Genomic DNA, 18,615 nt, shown 5'->3' with positions numbered 1-18,615 from the left:
CCTCTCAAGACAAAGGAAAGATGTAGAGCATCCCCAGATATATAAAAAAATGATGTTGGCCTCCCCATTCAACAACTGAATATATTAAATTGCACAAGAGGAACAGTTAGTGTAAAATAATAAGCCATGTCTTGTCATTTACAGAAGCAGACCACAGAAACACATTAATACATTTAGCCTCATTTTGTCAACAAAACAGTACTGAAAAGTCATTAACCTTTAGATGGACCTTTAGATGGGATTTTCCAAGGACTGTGTCCTTGTCATCATACTGAGTACTGTGTGTCACCACGATTCTTAGGACTACGATGAAGGGAACTTTGTGCTTTTTCTAGGTCATTCTTGGCAAAACAGCCTATTAGGGAAACCAGATAAACAAGAATCCAAAATTTGGCTCTCATGATAATTTTCTTAAAGAATCGTATAACAACCTGGAAAACTGACACTGGAACATATTGGTCTTTTTTAATATTTTCAAAAGTTTTTTCAAGTTCTTAGCTTCTAGTATTTAGGCCCTGCATTTGAACAGGTTTCTGGGATCCACAATGGTGCAGCGGTAGCGTTGTTGACTCACAGCAAGAGGTTCTCCCATTCAGTTCTCAGCTGGAGTGTGGGAATTGCCTTCTGTATGATGTCTGCATGTCCTCTCCATGGTTGGGTGGGCATTCGAAAGACATGCGTAAATGGGTGTGCTTTTGTTGAAGGTTGGACATCGAGCTGGCACCTCAGCGTTCGTGAAAATCTACTGCCAATCATTAGCGGACCAGAGTTCCACTGTGGCGACCCCCAACCGGGAAAAGCCGAAAGACAAACAACAACAACAACAACATTTGAACAGGTTTTTGCTTGGTTGTACTGAGCTGAACTAAGGTGGGCTACCAGCCACAACCCTGAGCTGAGATACCAAGACTAGAGGCTTCTGAGCACCTATAAAACAGAAGTTGCCTGTTGGTTTTCCTTATTTATACTATTTACTTTTTTATTGCCTGACAAATACTTTTAAACTGTATTTATTTAGTGTACTAAACCACGCTGTTGCACTGCAATTGTTTGCTTTACTGTGCCTGTTAAATCTAATTTTATTGCTGTTTTCACTGTTTACAAAGCCTTTTTGTTAGTTTCACTGTTAAGTATTTACTGGTATATTTCACTGTTTTTAAGCTATCTTGGGGTCTCTCTGGTGAAGGGAGGCAGGTCTAGGATTTGGAATAAGCATCCTCATTGGTCCCTTTGAATCTTTTTAAAGTTTTTTTTTTTCAAGTACTTAGCTTCTGATATTCAGGCCATGCAGTTGAGCAGGCTTCTGCTTGTTTGTACTGAGCTGCACTGAGGTGGGCTGCCAGCAACAACCCTGAACTGAGATACCAGACAACTAGAGTCTTCTCAGCTTCCAAAAAAACAAAGTTGCCTGTTTTTTCCGTATTTATATTATTTACTGCACTTTTTATTGCCTGCCACCTACTTTTATACTGTATTTATTTGCTGTGTATTAGACAATGGGCAAACTGTACATCAATACCTGATTGGAGAATGAACGTTCTCCAGCAGGGTATTAATGTACAGTAATGTCCTCTGAGAAGAACGAGTCTGCTGCTTCACAGCTGCTTATCAAGCTGCCGTGGAGCTTGGACTGAAGAAACGGAACGGCCGCCATTATTTTACGCTCGCTAAGCAGCGGTTTTGCTGTTTAGCGAGTATAAAACATTTAAAAAAAAAAGAAAAAAAGTATGTGTCTGCGTGTGTGTTTATGTCTGTGTGTGAGTGTATGCGTGCATGTCAGTGAGAGTGAGCCATTATTTTACACTCGCTAAGCAGCGCTTTTGTGGTTTAGCGAGTGCAAAATAAAAAAAAAAAGAAAATGCAGTGTGTGTGACTGTATGCATGCATGCATGCACATATGTAAAAGAGAGAGAGCAATCATGTGTGTGTTTCTACCTGCATGTGTGTGTGAATGGGTGCATTATAGCAGAGAGACTGTGCATATCTTTGTGTGTATGTGTGAGAGAGAGAGCGAGAGAGAGAGAGAAGACTGCAGAGTGAGGCAGAAAGCAAGAGTGATGTGTGATGTGAGTGAGTGCATGCATGTAAGCAGAGGAGACTGTGTGAGACAGATCGAGAGAGAGAGTGAAACTGAATGCCTGTATGAAAACAGTTGGAGACTGAGAGATTGAAAAAGAGGGTGAGACAGGTCTTGTGTGAGCGAATGTGTATATGAATGAAAGCAGAGAAGTGTGTGTGTGTGTATATGTACGTGCGTCAAAACAGAAAAGTCTGTGTATGTGTGAATGTGAGAGAAAATGGGCTGTATGTAAAATTGTTCTTTCATTTACTTTTTTTTTTTTAAGGGCTATATGATTTTTTTTTATAAATATTTGATGTAAAATGCTTCCTCCAACACCATTAACATATACTACAAGTCTGAAACAGTAGGTGGAGGAACTATTTTACATTAAAAATATATATAAAAAAATAATATAGTCCTTAAAAAAATAAATAAACAAGTAAAACGCAATGATTTTACAGTGAGCCCATTGTCTAAGTGCAATAATGTCCTCCAGGGTGTGTGTTAATGTGTAATTAATGCTCTTCCAGGGGTGTAGAGGCATTAATTACACATTAACACACATCCTGTCGTGCATTATTGTTTACTTAAACTACACTGTTGTACTGCAATTGTCTGCTTTACTGTGGCTGTTAAATTGAATTTTATTGCTATTTTCACTGTTTACAAAGCTTTTTTGTTATTTTCACTGTTTGTTAAGTATTTATTGGTATTTTTCACTGTTTTTAAGCTATATGATCTACTTGTTCTGGTTCTCCCACCAAGCAGTGGTTAAACAACTGATCTGTTAACTGTTTAAGATATTCTTTAGAGCCTTATTGCTGATTTTCTGTTGTTTTAAACATTTGTTTTTAATGTCTCACTACTCTTTCTGCTGTTTTAAACATTCTCTAGGGGTTTCCTGCTGAAACTAGGGTAGCTAGAAGTTGCAGCATAGTCCAGATACAGGCTTGCTGCTTCTGGAACTGTTTGTAGTGGTTTGTTTGTTCTGAGCATGTTTTCCAGGCCATCTTGGATTGGAAGGCCTAGCTGCTGCTTTCTGAGAGAGCTGTGCTGATTGGGACCTGTCTGGTAAACACAGGCCAGTCTAGGGCTTGGAAAAAGCATCCTCATTGGTCCATTTGAATCTTTTTAATTTTTTTTCAAGTTCTTAGCTTCTGGTACGGCCCTGCATTTGAGCATGTTTCTGTTTATTTCTGTGTTGTGCAGCACTGCACATTGCCATGCAGTTGTGTGCCAGAGCCAGATAGATAATAAATTTTCCCTAAAACCCAGGTAGAAGCATTCATCCACTGAGCTCCTCCATGATCGATTTTGAATAGCCACCCCTAGCAACAGCAGTCTTCAACCTTGCATTATGGACAGTAGGACTACCCTTGTTTCTCCCGTCAATCTTGTTGACTTGGGGAGGCAGTGTAGCAATTGCCTCATATACACAAACAACTCTCTACTAATAACACACTCTAGTACAGAGTATGAGAGATGTAGTTACACCAAGAATTTAGAATCCATACTCTTTCTCACTCAAAAAAGTAACATGGAGAAGGTTGTCAACTCACCCACCACTACATATGCTCACCGTACCACTACTCATATACATACCAGTACTCATACACACAGTACACATCAAACAAGTAAATCCACATGCATGGAGGTTCTCTAAGAAACCTTACCAAAACACCAGAGACCTCCAAAACACAAGAATGCTACAAATAACACAGCCCGCACAGCACCCATGACACATAGCAATACCAGTCTCACCCACCAAGCCAGTAAGGTGTAAAACTCAAAAACCAAATCTTCATGTCATTGGAGACTCAATAGTGAGACACATGGATGTCCCACTCATCAGGATGGACAAGGAGAAAGTCACGGTCAGCTGCCTGTCTGGTGTCAGGATTCGTCAGATCATGCATGCACTTGGGTCTCTCACCAAGTACCGTTATGACTCTGTCATAGTTCACGTTGGTGTGAATGACTTCAGATGTACCTCACTGGAATATATGAAGAGAGGCTCATGAAGCCTACTTGACAAAACTGGACACAATCCAAATTTTACTGAACACAGTGGTTATGGGGGATTTCAATTATCCTACCATCAACTGGAAAACTTACGCTAGCCCTAACTCTCTAGCACAAAATTTCCTTGACTTTGTTAATTCAAATGCCCTGGAGCAACTTGTTCATACCCTGACAAGGGTGATAAACATTCTGGATCTTGTCCTCACCAACATATCAAACAGATGCACTGCCGCAACTGTCAGACCCTCATTAGTTAAAACTGACCACATATCAGTCACGTTCAAGCGGGCACTAACACCAGAACTCGCAAAGGGTGAAATCAGACTAAAAAATACTTCACCAAGGCAAACTATACCCTCCTAGGTGAAGGTATAAATGCATTCCAAACCCCACCCCAAGCTGGAAGTAGTAACAACACAGCAGCGTACACTACAGCCCTGTACAATCAGTTGCATAATTGTATAAACTTGGCCGTACCAGAAAGAATCAAAGTCAGAGACCCAAGTAAAAAAAAAAAGCTGCCATGGTGGGCATCCAGCATCAACAAACTTTTCAATAAATGCAAAGATTTGCTGTCCAAGAAAACAAAGGCAAGGCCTCAACAATGAAAATCACCCTCCTCAGCCTCAACAGGCAAATAAGACAACTTGTCAAATCCTGCAAGGGTTCCTTTGAGAGAAACTTAGCAAGTACAGCCAAGTATAACCAAAAGGCCTTTTACAGATACATACGTAACCTAAAGGGTAGGACCCAAGCATGTGCAGAGCTAGTGGCCAACGGCATGACAAACACTGACCTTACAGAGGTAGTAAACCTGCAACCAGAAAGGTTTGGTGAAAATTTCACTTCCTTATCCCCTCTTAACTTATAACAAACCTTCCTCCAACCCCCCCCCCCCCACATATATGAAAAGCAGGTCCTCAAAGCCTTGTCCAAGGCAAAAAACACAGCCTCTATGGGACCAGACAACATCCCACACCGTCTTCTAAACAGGCTAAAACATGAACTAGCATCACAACTAAGTACCCTTTTCAATCACAGCCTAACCACAGGCTTTGTTCCTGAATGGAGAACAGTAACAGTTATTTACCTCCACAAAGGTGGCCTGGCAACAAACCCGGGGAATTACAGACCCATATGCCTGACCAGTGCCATTTGTAAGGCTATGGAATGTACCATTATGGACCTCATAAATAAAGACATAGGTGACCTCCAAACCGTGGATCCTACCAAATTCAGCTTCATGAAGGGCAGATCCTGCCTGTTAAATCTGGTGGATTTCTTTGATAATGTGACCAAGGCCATTGATAAGGGCAAATCTGTGCACACAGCATACCTCAACCTGGCAAAGGCTTTTGACACATTCCCACATTCAGGCATTACTGATAAACTTAGCAAACTGAATGTAAACCCCTTTGTTGTAAGATAGGTTTGCCAAACTGGCTCACAAACTGGACTTACACTATCAAAGTGGGTGACTCTGCATCAACCAGCAGACCAGTTACCAGTGGGGTGCCACAAGGGTCAGTGCTGGTCTCCCGTACTGTTTGGTATATACTTCTCAGAAATTCAGGTCAAAGCTAAGGGGTTATGGCTGCCAAATTTGCAAACTAGGTGTAATCACTGAATCCCCAAATGATGTCAGTATACTCCAGGAGGGTCTCACAAAGACCAATGACTGGTGTATTAGTCACGGTCTCAAACTGAATGCAAAGAAATACATCACCATTCTGTTTGGCACAAACAATGTCCCTTCACACTATCAAATCAGCAACAATACCCCAAGTACCCATGAAGTGGTAAGGGACCAGGGATCACATGTTGACTGCGACCTTAACTTCGACCACCATGTGCCTGCTGTAGTATGGAAAGCTTTCTACGTAGCACACTTGATTAGTAAAGGCATTGTCTTGAGAGGAAAAAAGTTATAACTTCCCCCATACTCGGCACTTATCTGGCCCATACTTTGAGTATAATGACCCATTTGGCATGTATCATACTAAGCACCTAGAGCAATTAGAGAGACCTCAGAGGTTTCTAACAAAGAAGGTCAAGGGGCTCCAGCATGTGCCTTACACAGACCAAGAAAAAGTCCCTTTCACTATACTCCATATCATACAGACTTCTTAGGGGAGACTTATGCCTGGCCTACAGAGCAATCCAAGAGCCAAACCTAATGAACTTGCTACTTATCTGTACCTATTCCATGGACCTAAATATGTCCCATAACGTAAATAAGACATGCTGGAGGGTCAGATTTATCTCCCAGTGACTGCCACATCTTTGGAACAAACTACCAATTCATGTGAAACAGAGCATCTCTATGACACTGTTTAAGAGGAACCTAGATGAGTGGATGAGGCATCTTAAATTCTTACCTGGATTAGAGCCCACATCCCTCCTGGACATGGGCAGTCATCAGTAAATACAATCATGGGTATTGACTAGCATTTCCATGGTGTTACATTGGGTTGAAACGGCTAGGCTTAAAAGGACCTCCAGGTCAGTAGCCTAGTAATCTCCTATGATCCTAATATATCCTTGCAGGAAAACTGGGGGGTGGAGTCTGGAAGTGATTATCAGGAGGCGCACATAGCCCTGCTGATCTCAGCCCAGAAATTCAACATGGAGTTGTCATGTGAAGTCACTGCTCCTAAGTGGCTAAAGAGTAGAGGTAAGATGCAATGCCTGTAGAGTAGCAAGCAGAAGCTAGACAGAGTACAAAGGACTAGACCCTGAATATGGAAACTACCCTTGCTTGGGTATACTACTGTATAAAAAAGACAGAATTCTTTTGCTCATGGGAATGTTGTAAATACTATTTTATGCTCATATACATTTCTTATACTAATTTTCATCACTGATAGAAATTAACAATAAAATATAACCACAACATGGTTTCTTGGTTTGTGAAACTGTGCCATGATATACTGCTAAGATTCACATTTTTGTAACGTATAGCAATACTGATCCCTGTACTATGGATGTTCAAGTCTCCAACTGTAATATGGACCTCAGTGACAACCCTAAAATACATAAAACATGGAATTCACAGAATATTCACCATTAGCAGCCCAAAGTTTATCAAGTTTTTTAGAAAGCCCTCATTTAATTATGCAGTCCCCCCTCCCCCCACTTTATTAGCATGTCTTCAGTGACTGAATTTGGAATTAAAGGCCGCTAGTGTGGCATTAATGGTTGAAAAGCTAAAACAATATCATACTTGAATTTACTGACAGCTGCATGCTCTACATGCATTCTGTGCACTAGCAAATAATCATAACCTCTATCAACTTTATACTTTACTACCTGGTACTACTAATCTCTCTATGGTTTCAATTGCTATTCCTTTATAATGTTTATTATGTCAGTTAATTTATCATTTTTAATTCCTTCTGTGTATATGTAACAACTTTTTTGCCATCCCTCCCCTCAGGCTAACTACAAGCCAGCTTTTTCACTACAAAGACCTTGATCCTCACTGATTTTGGGAGGCTCACCCATGAAGTAAGTTGGATAGATAGTCCCCAGGATTCACAAAACTCTGTGCAAGAATAAGACTATTCTTGCATGGAGTAGTTTGTGTCCGTTTAGAATAGCAGTGCACCTTGCATATGCATGAAAGCATGCTGCTATTTAATCTAAATGGACATGGACCAGGAACGAGTGCTGGGGGCATGTGTCAGCAGTGCCTGCACATGTAACACACCCTCTTTGCTCAGAAAGTGCCATAAGGCTCTTTGTGACACAGACGAGTGTCAATGTACATAATATTATTTTATATTATACCATGCTGATTGGCCAGCGTGCACATTGTAAATTGAGTTATACTAATGGAAAAAGGTCCGGTCGCCCGGACTTTTTTCCATTAGAATAACTCTACTTTTAAAACACTGTCCCGCTATGTTAAATGGGTTTAACATAGCGAGACAGCTTTAAAATAAGCAACGGAGATCTCCGTTGCTTATTTTAAAACACTCGCTATGCTAAACCCATTTAACATAGCGAGACAGGTTTTAAAAAGCAACGGAGAAAGCAGGATCTCCCTTCCTTTTTACTGTTTCGCTATGTTAAATGGGGTTAACATAGCGAGACAGTTTAAAATAAGCAACGGACATCTCCGTTGCTTATTTTAAACTGTCTCGCTATGTTAAACCCATTTAACATAGCAAAAAAAGCAACGGAGATCTTGCTTTCTCCTGATGTACTGCGCAGGCCGCAGTACATCAGAACTGCCGCGGATGCCAGACATCTCTTGAAGGGCAGTAAACAGGCATTATACTATGCCATTATTTAAGAAAAGTAATAGTTTCTTTTCTTAAATAATGTCATGGTATAATAGCAATAACCCACTTCTGGGTGTGGGTAATGCTGTATTTACCCACGGTTGTCTTTGTTTGGTCCTCGGGACCAAACCACGCCCAACCGGGTAAAGCGATTACCCACACCCAGGCGTGGGTTACTGCTATATACTAAACCAGTGTCTACAGACACTGAAATGTAAGTAGCTAACATTTCAGTGTCCACGGACACTGAAAACAAAAAACAAAACACAAACATCTAGAAGGCAGCAGCCTTCAAGTGCACACTCCCAAATGTATGCACTATTGCCCTACATGCATGAAAGCAGTAGGGCAAGAGGAAAGCAATAAAAATACAAAAAATGTATTTTTTTTCATCAAATAAATCCGAAATATAAGTGGTGTGTAGCTTGTTTGTGCATGCCGCTATGTTTAGTCTGGCTGAAATCCTGAAAATGATAGACAAGTGCTACTGTAATACAAAATGTCATGAAGTGGCTGTAGTGCAGCGGTACTGCCATGGTTTCGCATGTAGAGCATGCTCGGTTTGAATCCCCCACTGCCAATGTATTTAAAAACTTTTAAGGAAATTGAATGATAGATGTCAATCATATGGCTCATGTATAGCACAGTAGGGGTGGGAATATGTAAAATAAAACTGTAAAAAGTACTTTAGAAATTTAATGAAAAAAAAAAAAGATTTAAACTCAGAGAAAACAAACAAACTGCAACAAAATGAAGGAAAAAAAGGACCACATGGGATACTCAAATGAGCAAACTTCTTCAGACAATTTTAAGACACACAAGTACATTTAAATACAATACTTATCATGACATCATTTCCTTTAGAAAAACATCACTTCCTTTAGAAAAACATCATTTCCTTTGGAAAAAACACCGTCTCATTTTAAAGTGCCAAACTCCAATAAAAAACAAGCCATATATCAAAAAAATCAATAATAAAAATCCTTACAAATACTTCCAAAAATTACATATAACAATATATTTGTATAATTTAATAAATATGCAGTAAAAAGCATTAAAAATGTATAAACATAAATCTATCTAACTAACGCTTTTAATTTCAAGATGCTCTTAATAGAAACAAAGTCATTTAAACCTGGCGGAACTAAGGCATTTAATTTCAACTGCCAAATCAATTCCTTCTCCTCTAAATTCAGATCCATTGGTCCACCCCTAAAATTATCCGGAATTTTTTCAATAACTAAGAACTTGAATTCATGTTTGGGACACAAATTGATATGCCTTGCAAGTGCATTGTTCAAATTCTTTTTGTCAATGGCATACAAGTGCTCATAAATTCTATTCTTGAGGGGTCTTTCAGTTTTGCCCACGTAATAAACAGGGCAATTTTTACATAAGCTCAAGTAAACCACTCCTCTGGTGTTACAATTGAATTTATCATTGATGTGATATTTTTTGCCATTTATTGTAAAAAAAGTTACCACATCTATATATTTGCACCAGTGACAGGCCTCACATTTAAACATCCCACAATGTGGGGGATGACATTTTAAAGTACTATTTTCCAAAAGTGTTTTTAAATTCCTGCCTTTCCTAAATACTACAAAGGGAGCCTCTCTTATATGTTGTCTAGTCAAATTATCATCTAATAAGAAGGGCCAATTTTTGAAAATAATTGATCTCAAAAGGGAAGCATCTATAGAAAATGTAGTTATAAAGCTCAACCTTGCTAAATCAACATCTGAGGACCCAGATGGTTGTTTGGGGACAAGATCCCTATGGTCCCCATCAATTTCTGATGAATTACAAGTAACATTCAAATTGTCCAATGAATTATCCGGATTACAAGAGCCCAAATTAGTGAAGATATTACTATCCTTGGCACTCAATAATGGTTTAAAAATACCACAAACTCTTTTAGAGGAGACTTCATCTATGAGGTCATCCACTAAATTGATGGGGTAGCCACGTTTACTGAACATTTCCTTCAATAACCTGCATTAATCTAAAAAATCATTCTCTAAGGTCACCATTCTTGCAGCCCATACCAGTTGACCCTTAACAACTCCCCTTTTCTGGTGGAAAGGGTGGCAACTGGAAAAATGAAGAAATGCGTTTGAGTAAGTTGATTTTCTAAAAATTTTAGAAATAACCCCATCCAATGAAGGACGTTTAATCAATTCAACATCAAGGAAGCACATTCATTCAGTATTGAATTCCCAGGTAAATTCAATGAAATTTGTGTATTTAGAAATATGTTCAACAAATGCTGCAGCAGAATTCCTACTACCTCTCCAAAGGATAAAAATATCATCTAAATAACGGATGTACCATGCAACTTTTTCTTGGAAGATACTATCTCTAAATAGGAATTGTTTTTCCCAGTGGGCCATCACTGTATTTGCAAAGGTACCACCACATGGAGACCCCATGGCTACACCAGTTTTCTGTAAATAAAATTCTCTGTTGAACAAAAAATAATTATTGCTCAAAACTAATTCCAACAAATAAATAATTAAATCTATAGAAGCACCATCCAAATGTTGTTCTAACAAAAAATCCCTGACCCATTCACAACCAAGCTCCTGAGGAATGGTAGTGTACAAATCGCGTACATCAATTGTTAAAAAATTCAAGTTCCTAGAAAAAGGAAAATTATTCATGGCACTTAAAAATGCCCACAAATCCTTGCATATCTGGGTTTCATTTCTTAAAGTTTCCTTAAGTTTGACATCCACAAATTTAGCACATCCATAGGTTATAGACTGCCTTCCATCAATGATGGGATGGAAGGGAGGTTTTTCCAAATTTTTGTAGATTTTAGGTAAGCCAAATAAGGTAGGGGTGATTGGGTAGGGGATTAAGAGAAAGTTCAACAAATCAACATCAATGCACTCCTCAATGAACAAATCATTAATGAAGCCTTTAATTTTTTGATATGCTCCATTCATTTCATTGAGGGAAACCTTTACATAAGCCTTATTGGTCAACAGAGAAATCATGTTATAATTATAATCTTTGTTGTCCATAAACACCAACCCACTCCTCCTTATCCAGTTTAATAATACGGATGTCAGCAAATCTTAAATCATCCAAAGCATGCTTCTCGGGCTAGGTTAAGTTACACAATCTTTCATTAAGGGCTCCCCTAGTAGTCAAAAGTGTTCTAAAATCATTCTCACAAATTCTTTCGAATAATAAAATGGAAGGGTGTAAGGGTGGGTTGAAGATACTTGCAATTCTGAACTCTTTAGTGAGACTGGAATTGTTCCCAAATACCACGTTTAAATTCAGTTTCCTGGTATATGTTTTAAGGTCAATAAGTGCTTTTGCTAAGTCACTTCTAATTGAAGGGACAAAAGTTGAACCTTTGGGTAAGACCTCTATTAATAAAGGAGCAGGAACAAAGGTAGAATAATTGAAAATTCTAAAATCTTGTGTACTGTTAAATAAAATCTGAACAGGTCTCTGTTGTGTATTAACAGGACGAGGGGAAAGAACTATCTCCCCCTCCTGTTCTGTGTTTTCTTCTTCCACTGGTGTTGTTGCTGTGTACGATTTGATTGTCCCCCGTATTTGTTTTCCTGTGTCCCTGAAAACCCTGATTCTGATGTGAACCATTAGTATTAGTGATGTTTTGATTGTTTGCATTATTAGTGATGTGCTTGTTAGCAAGTCTCTCACTTCTCCTGACAGGAGACTCTTCATCTAACAAACTATCATTCATTTGTATCAGATTATTATCGTCCACAGCAATAAAGTTATCACCAGAACCACCTAGTTCATTATTAGAACCAAAGTTCACATTCACATTTCCATTAGAAGGAGGTAAAGGGTACGCTAGACCCTTCTCATAAGCCAGAGAGTCCCTATTAAGTTTCTTGATTTTATTTTCTTTAATTTTAAACAAAGCATTTTCAATACTAGTGAAAATATGTAAAAAATCAAATTTGTAGCACAAAAGGTCATTGTCAGATCGGATACTAGAGTCCAATAATGCCAATTCACTTTTCAAATTGCCCATCTGTGCACAATAGTCTTTTATTAAAAGTTCCATAAACTCAACCCCTTGTCGATCAAACAAACTTAAAAGTTCCTTGTGAAAGGGTGAGTTTGAAACTAACCCAGTAGGAAACCACCATTGTCTAAGTCCCTTTGGGACTTGTTGCCTCTTAATGCATTTAGACAAATACTGCACCTCAATTTGCAACTTTTTAAATTTGAAGTTTGGTGTCATAAACCTTTAAATTGTTAATTAAGTTATTTTCGCCAATTTTAGAGTTTCTAATACGGTCAGGCTGAAAGGACCCACTGACAAAACAAGCTGGATCTTTAAACCAGTCTTCCAGAGTCGCAATAATAGATGGCGTACTTACTGTACTGCCCAAATCTCTGTTGTTCCCCAAACGCTCGTTCGTCCTGCTGGAAGGTGCATTTGAAGTCTGAAAGCCTGAACAGGGAACAAAAGAAGAACCAGAAGCCCTTGGAAAATGGTTGCCTTGATCCTGCGATCCTAAGGCAAACGCTGATGTCCCAGCCGAAGAAGAATTAGGTAAACCATGAGAGACTGGGTTACCGGAACTTCCGGATCCATGAGGCCAAACAGTCGCAACCTGACTGGCCAAACAGTCAACACGTTGTGACAGTAGTTCTATTAAGGCAGTCAATTTGCCTAGAGCACCGTTGTCAATGTTAGATGAAGAATCCATAACATTAGGCGTAGGATCCATAGTATTAAAAAGTACTTGTGATCCAGGTGTGGAACTAACTTCCATGAACCAAACAAATAAACTCAGAGAAAACAAACAAACTGCAACAAAATGAAAGAGAAAAGGACCACACCGGATACTCAAAACAGTTCCAATAAGCGCTTTCATTTACTAAAATGAGCAAACTTCTTCAGACAATTTTAAGACACACAAGTACACTTAAATACAATACTTATCATGACATCATTTCCTTTAGAAAAACATCACTTCCTTTGGAAAAACATCATTTTCTTTAGAAAAACATAATTTCCTTTGGAAAAACACAGCCTAATTTAAATTAAAAGCGTTAGATAGATTTATGTTTATACATTTTTAATGCTTTTTACTGTATATTTATTAAATTATACAAATGTATTGTTATATGTAATTTTTGGAAGTATTTGTAAGGATTTTTATTATTTATTTTTTGATATACAGTTTGTTTTTATAGGAGTTTGGCACTTTAATATGAGGCTATGTTTTTCTAAAGGAATTGATGTTTTTCTAAAGGAAATGATGTCATGATAAGTACTGTATTCAAGTGTACTTGTGTGTCTTAAAATTGTCTGAAAAAGTTTGTTCATTTTAGTAAACGAAAGTGCTTATTGGAACTGTTTTGAGTATCCGGTGTGGCCCTTTTTTCCTTCATATTGTTGCAGTTTGTTTGTTTTCTCTGAGTTTATTTGTTTGGTTCATGGAAGTTAGTTCCGCATCTGGACCACAAGTACTTTTTAATACCATGGATCCTACGCCTAATGTTATGGATTCTTCATCTAACAATGACAACGGTGCTCTAGGCAAATTGACTGCCTTAATAGAACTACTGTCACAACGTGTTGACTATTTGGCCAGTCAGGTTGCGACTGTTTGGCCTCATGGATCTGGAAGTTCTGGTAACCCAGTCTCTCATGGTTTACCTAATTCTTCTTCGCCTGGGACATCAGCGTTTGCCTTAGGATCGCAGGATCGAGGCAACCATTTTTCAAGGGCTTCTGGTTCTTCTTTTGTGCCCTGTTCAGGCTTTCAGACTTCAATTGCACCTTCCAGCAGGACAAACGAGCATTTGGGGAACAATGGAGATTTGGGCAGTACAGTAAGTATGTCATCTATTATTCAGACTCTGGAAGACTGGTTTAAAGATCCAGCTTGTTTTGTCAATGGGTCCTTTCAGCCTGACCGTATTAGAAACTCTGAAATTGGCAAAAATAACTTAATTAAAAATTTAAAGGTTTATGACACCAAACTGTTCAAATTTAAAAAGTTGCAAATTGAGGTGCAGTATTTGTCTGAATGCATTAAGAGGCAACAAGTCTCAAAGGGACTTAGACAATGGCGGTTTCCTACTGGGTTAATTTCAAACTCACCCTTTCACAAGGAACTTTTAAGTTTGTTTGATCGACAAGGGGTTGAGTTTATGGAACTTTTAATAAAAGACTATTGCGCACAGATGGACAATTTGAAAAGTGAATTGGTGTTATTGGACTCTAGTATCCAATCTGACAATGACTTTTTGTGCTACAAATTTGATTTTTTATGTATTTTCACTAGTATTGATAATGCTTTGTTTAAAATTAAAGAAAATAAAATCAAGAAACTTAATAGGGACTCTCTGGCTTATGAGAAGGGTCTAGCGTACCCTTTACCTCCTTCCAATGGAAATGTGAATGTGAACTTTGGTTCTAATAATGAACTAGGTGGTTCTGGTGATAACTTTATTGCTGTGGATGATAATAATTGTATACAAATGAATGATAGTTTGTTAGATGAAGAGTCCCCTGTCAGGAGAAGTGAGAGGCTTGCTAACAAGCACATCACTAATAATGCAAACAATCAAAACAACACTAATACTAATGGTTCACATCAGAATCAGGGTTTTCAGGGACACAGGAAAACAAATACAGGGGGACAATCAAATTGTCCACAGCAACAACACCAGTGGAAGAAGAAAACACAGAACAGGAGGAGGAGATAGTTCTTTCCCCTCATCCTATTGATACACAACAGAGACCAGTTCAGATTTTATTTAACAGTACACAAGATTTTAGAATTTACAATTATTCTACCTTTGTTCCTGCTCCTTTATTAATAGAGGTCTTACCCAAAGGTTCAACTTTTGTCCCTTCAATTAGAAGTGACTTAGCAAAAACACTTATTGACCTTAAAACATATACTAGGAAACTGAATTTAAACGTGGTATTTGGGAACAATTCCAGTCTCACTAAAGAGTTCAGAATTGCAAGTATCTTCAACCCACCCTTACACCCTTCCATTTTATTATTCGAAAGAATTTGTGAGAATGATTTTAGACCACTTTTGACTACTAGGGGAGCCCTTAATGAAAGATTGTGTAACTTAACCCAACCCGAGAAGGATGCTTTGGATGATTTAAGAATTGCTGACATCCATATTATTAAACCGGATAGGGGGGTGGGTTGGTGTTTATGGGCAACGAAGATTATAATTATAACATGATTTCTCTGTTGACCAATAAGGCTTATGTAAAGGTTTCCCTCAATGAAATGAATGGAGCATATCAAAAAATTAAAGGCTTCATTAATGATTTGTTCATTGAGGAGTGCATTGATGTTGATTTGTTGAACTTTCTCTTACTTTCTCTTAATCCCCTACCCAATCACCCCTACCTTATTTGGCTTACCTAAAATCCACAAAAATTTGGAAAAACCTCCCTTCCGTCCCATCATTGATGGAAGGCAGTCTATAACCTATGGATGTGCTAAATTTGTGGATGTCAAACTTAAGGAAGCTTTAAGAAATGAAACCCAGATATGCAAGAATCCGTGGGCATTTTTAAGTGCCATGAATAATTTTCCTTTTTCTAGGAATTGAATTTTTTAACAATTGATGTACGTGATTTGTACACTACCATTCCTCAGGAGCTTGGTTGTGAATGGGTCAGGGATTTTTTTGTTAGAACAACATTTGGATGGTGCTTCTATATAATTATTTATTTGTTGGAATTAGTTTTGAGCAATAATTATTTTTTGTTCAACAGAGAATTTTATTTACAGAACACTGGTGTAGCCATGGGGTCTCCATGTGGTGGTACCTTTGCCAATACAGTGATGGCCCACTGGGAAAAACAATTCCTATTTAGGGATCATATCTTCCAAGAAAAAGTTGCATGGTACACCCGTTATTTAGATGATATTTTTATCCTTTGGAGAGTAGTAGGAATTCTGCTGCAGCATTTGTTGAACATATTTCTAAATACACAAATTTCCTTGAATTTACCTGGGAATTCAATACTGAACGAATTTGCTTCCTTGATTTTGAATTGATTAAACGTATTTCATTGGATGGAGTTATTTCTAAAACGTTTAGAAAATCAACATACCCGAACGCATTCCTTCATTTTTCCAGTTTCCACCCTTTCCACCAGAAAAGGGGAGTTGTTAAGGGTCAACTGGTATGGGCTGTTAGAATGGTAACCTTAGAGAATGATTTTTTAGATGAATGCAGGTTATTGAAGGAAACGTTCAGAAACGTGGCTACCCCATCAATTTAGTGGATGACCTCATAGATGAAGTCTCCTCTAAAAGAGTTTGTGGTATTTTTAAACCATTATTGAGTGTCAAGGATAGTAATATCTTCACTAATTTGGGCTCTTGTAGTCTGGATAATTCGTTGGACAATTTGAATGTTACTTGTAATACATCAGAAATTGACTGGGACCGTAGGGATCTTGTCTCCAAACAACCATCTGCGTCCTCAGATGTTGATTTAGCAAGGCTGATCTTTATAACTACATTTTCTATAGATGCTCCCCTTTTGAGATCAATTATTTTCAAAAATTGGTCCTTCTTATTAGATGATAATTTGACTAGACAACATATAGGAGAGGCTCCCTTTGTAGTATTTAGGAAAGGCAGGAATTTAAAAACACTTTTGGAAATAGTACTTTAAAATGTCATTCCCCCACATTGTGGGATGTTTAAATGTGAGGCCTGCCGTTGGTGCAAATATATAGATGTGGTAACTTTTTTTACAATAAATGGCAAAAAATATCACATCAATGATAAATTCAATTGTAACACCAGAGGGGTGGTTTACTTGAGCTTATGTAAAAATTGCCTCGTTTTCTACATGGGCAAAACTGAAAGACCCCTCAAGAATAGAATTTATGAGCAGTTGTATGACATTGACAAAAAGAATTTGAACAATGAACTTGCAAGGCATATCAATTTGTGTCCCAAACATGAATTCAAGTTCTTAGTTATTGAAAAAATTCCGGATAATTTTAGGGGTGGACCAATGGATCTGAAATTAGAGGAGAAGGAACTGATTTGGCAGTTGAAATTAAATGCCTTAGTTCCGCTAGGTTTAAATTACTTTGTTTCTATTAAGAGCATCTTGAAATTAAAAGCGTTAGTTAGATAGATTTATGTTTATACATTTTTAATGCTTTTTACTGTATATTTATTAAATTATACAAATGTATTGTTATATGTAATTTTTGGAAGTATTTGTAAGGATTTTTATTATTTATTTTTTGATATATGGTTTGTTTTTTATAGGAGTTTGGCACTTTAAAATGAGGCTGTGTTTTTCCAAAGGAAATTATGTTTTTCTAAAGGAAGTGATGATTTTCTAAAGGAAATGATGTCATGATAAGTATTGTATTTAAGTGTACTTGTGTGTCTTAAATTTGTCTGAAGAAGTTTGCTCATTTTAGCAAACGAAAGCGCTTATTGGAACTGTTTTGAATATCCGGTGTGTTCCTTTTTTCCTTCAAAAAAAAAAAAAGATTTAAGCAATGCTTTCCTAGTGTAAATTACTGGCTTTCAGCTGTGCTTACCTGGTGTAAGCATTGCTATGCAGATTTGTGCAGAGCTAGGCGTTGTTCAGCATATTAACCAAGCCAATCAAGAAAAAGTGCGGGAAAACTACCCTATTTAAACTGCACAGGCAGGAATACGAATACAGCCATAATCATTTGGGATTGCTCACAGCAGGATCAAATTGTCTGGTGTCAATGAAGTTGTTCGGTACCGAGTGCAATGCTGGGGCATCCAGGAGTCCAGGGTCATGGTTGGGCTCCTAGTAAAAAAACATGATGGCAGGCTGCTGCAGGGCCAGTACAAGGGATTGCAGTACAAAGCGGAGGCCTGGGACCAGCTTGCACGCGATCTCACCAGTGCCACTGGCATACCCGGGACTGGTGAGCAGGTATGTCACCACCATAATGACCTGAAGCAAAGGAGGGGTGCACTCTTGGACCAGTGGATCCAAGAAGCCCGAGCGCAGGATGTCTCATCTGTCTGTAAGTATGCAGTCGTATGTATCTCTAAGTATGGAAACAGTTCAAATTGTGACTGTGCAGGTGTGATTAATGTGTGATGTCTCCCTATACAGCTGCTACAGAGAGGTCCTACACTGTTGAGGATCATGCCCAGTGACTGGCCTAGCTGCGTCGGCAGTATGGTGAGTACAGAATACCCCATAATATTAGGAGTAAGAAATAAAAATTATAGTAATG

The 18,615-nt window shown here is 38.2% G+C and overlaps 1 protein-coding gene across 2 annotated transcripts in view; it reads right to left on the bottom strand.

The window, feature by feature from the left end:
* The window catches only part of LOC122793217 (prostaglandin reductase 1-like), a 660,880-nt gene that overhangs the window by 85,931 nt on the left and 556,334 nt on the right, over positions 1-18,615 (bottom strand). The window lies entirely within an intron of this gene.

The sequence above is a fragment of the Protopterus annectens genome, chromosome 2.part0, assembly GCF_019279795.1.
Source record: "Protopterus annectens isolate FY-2018-M chromosome 2.part0, PAN1.0, whole genome shotgun sequence".
In the NCBI taxonomy this organism is placed as follows: Eukaryota; Metazoa; Chordata; order Ceratodontiformes; family Protopteridae; genus Protopterus; species Protopterus annectens.
The sequence above is the reverse complement of the archived record's forward strand: the minus strand, read 5'-3'. Positions and strand labels throughout refer to the sequence as shown.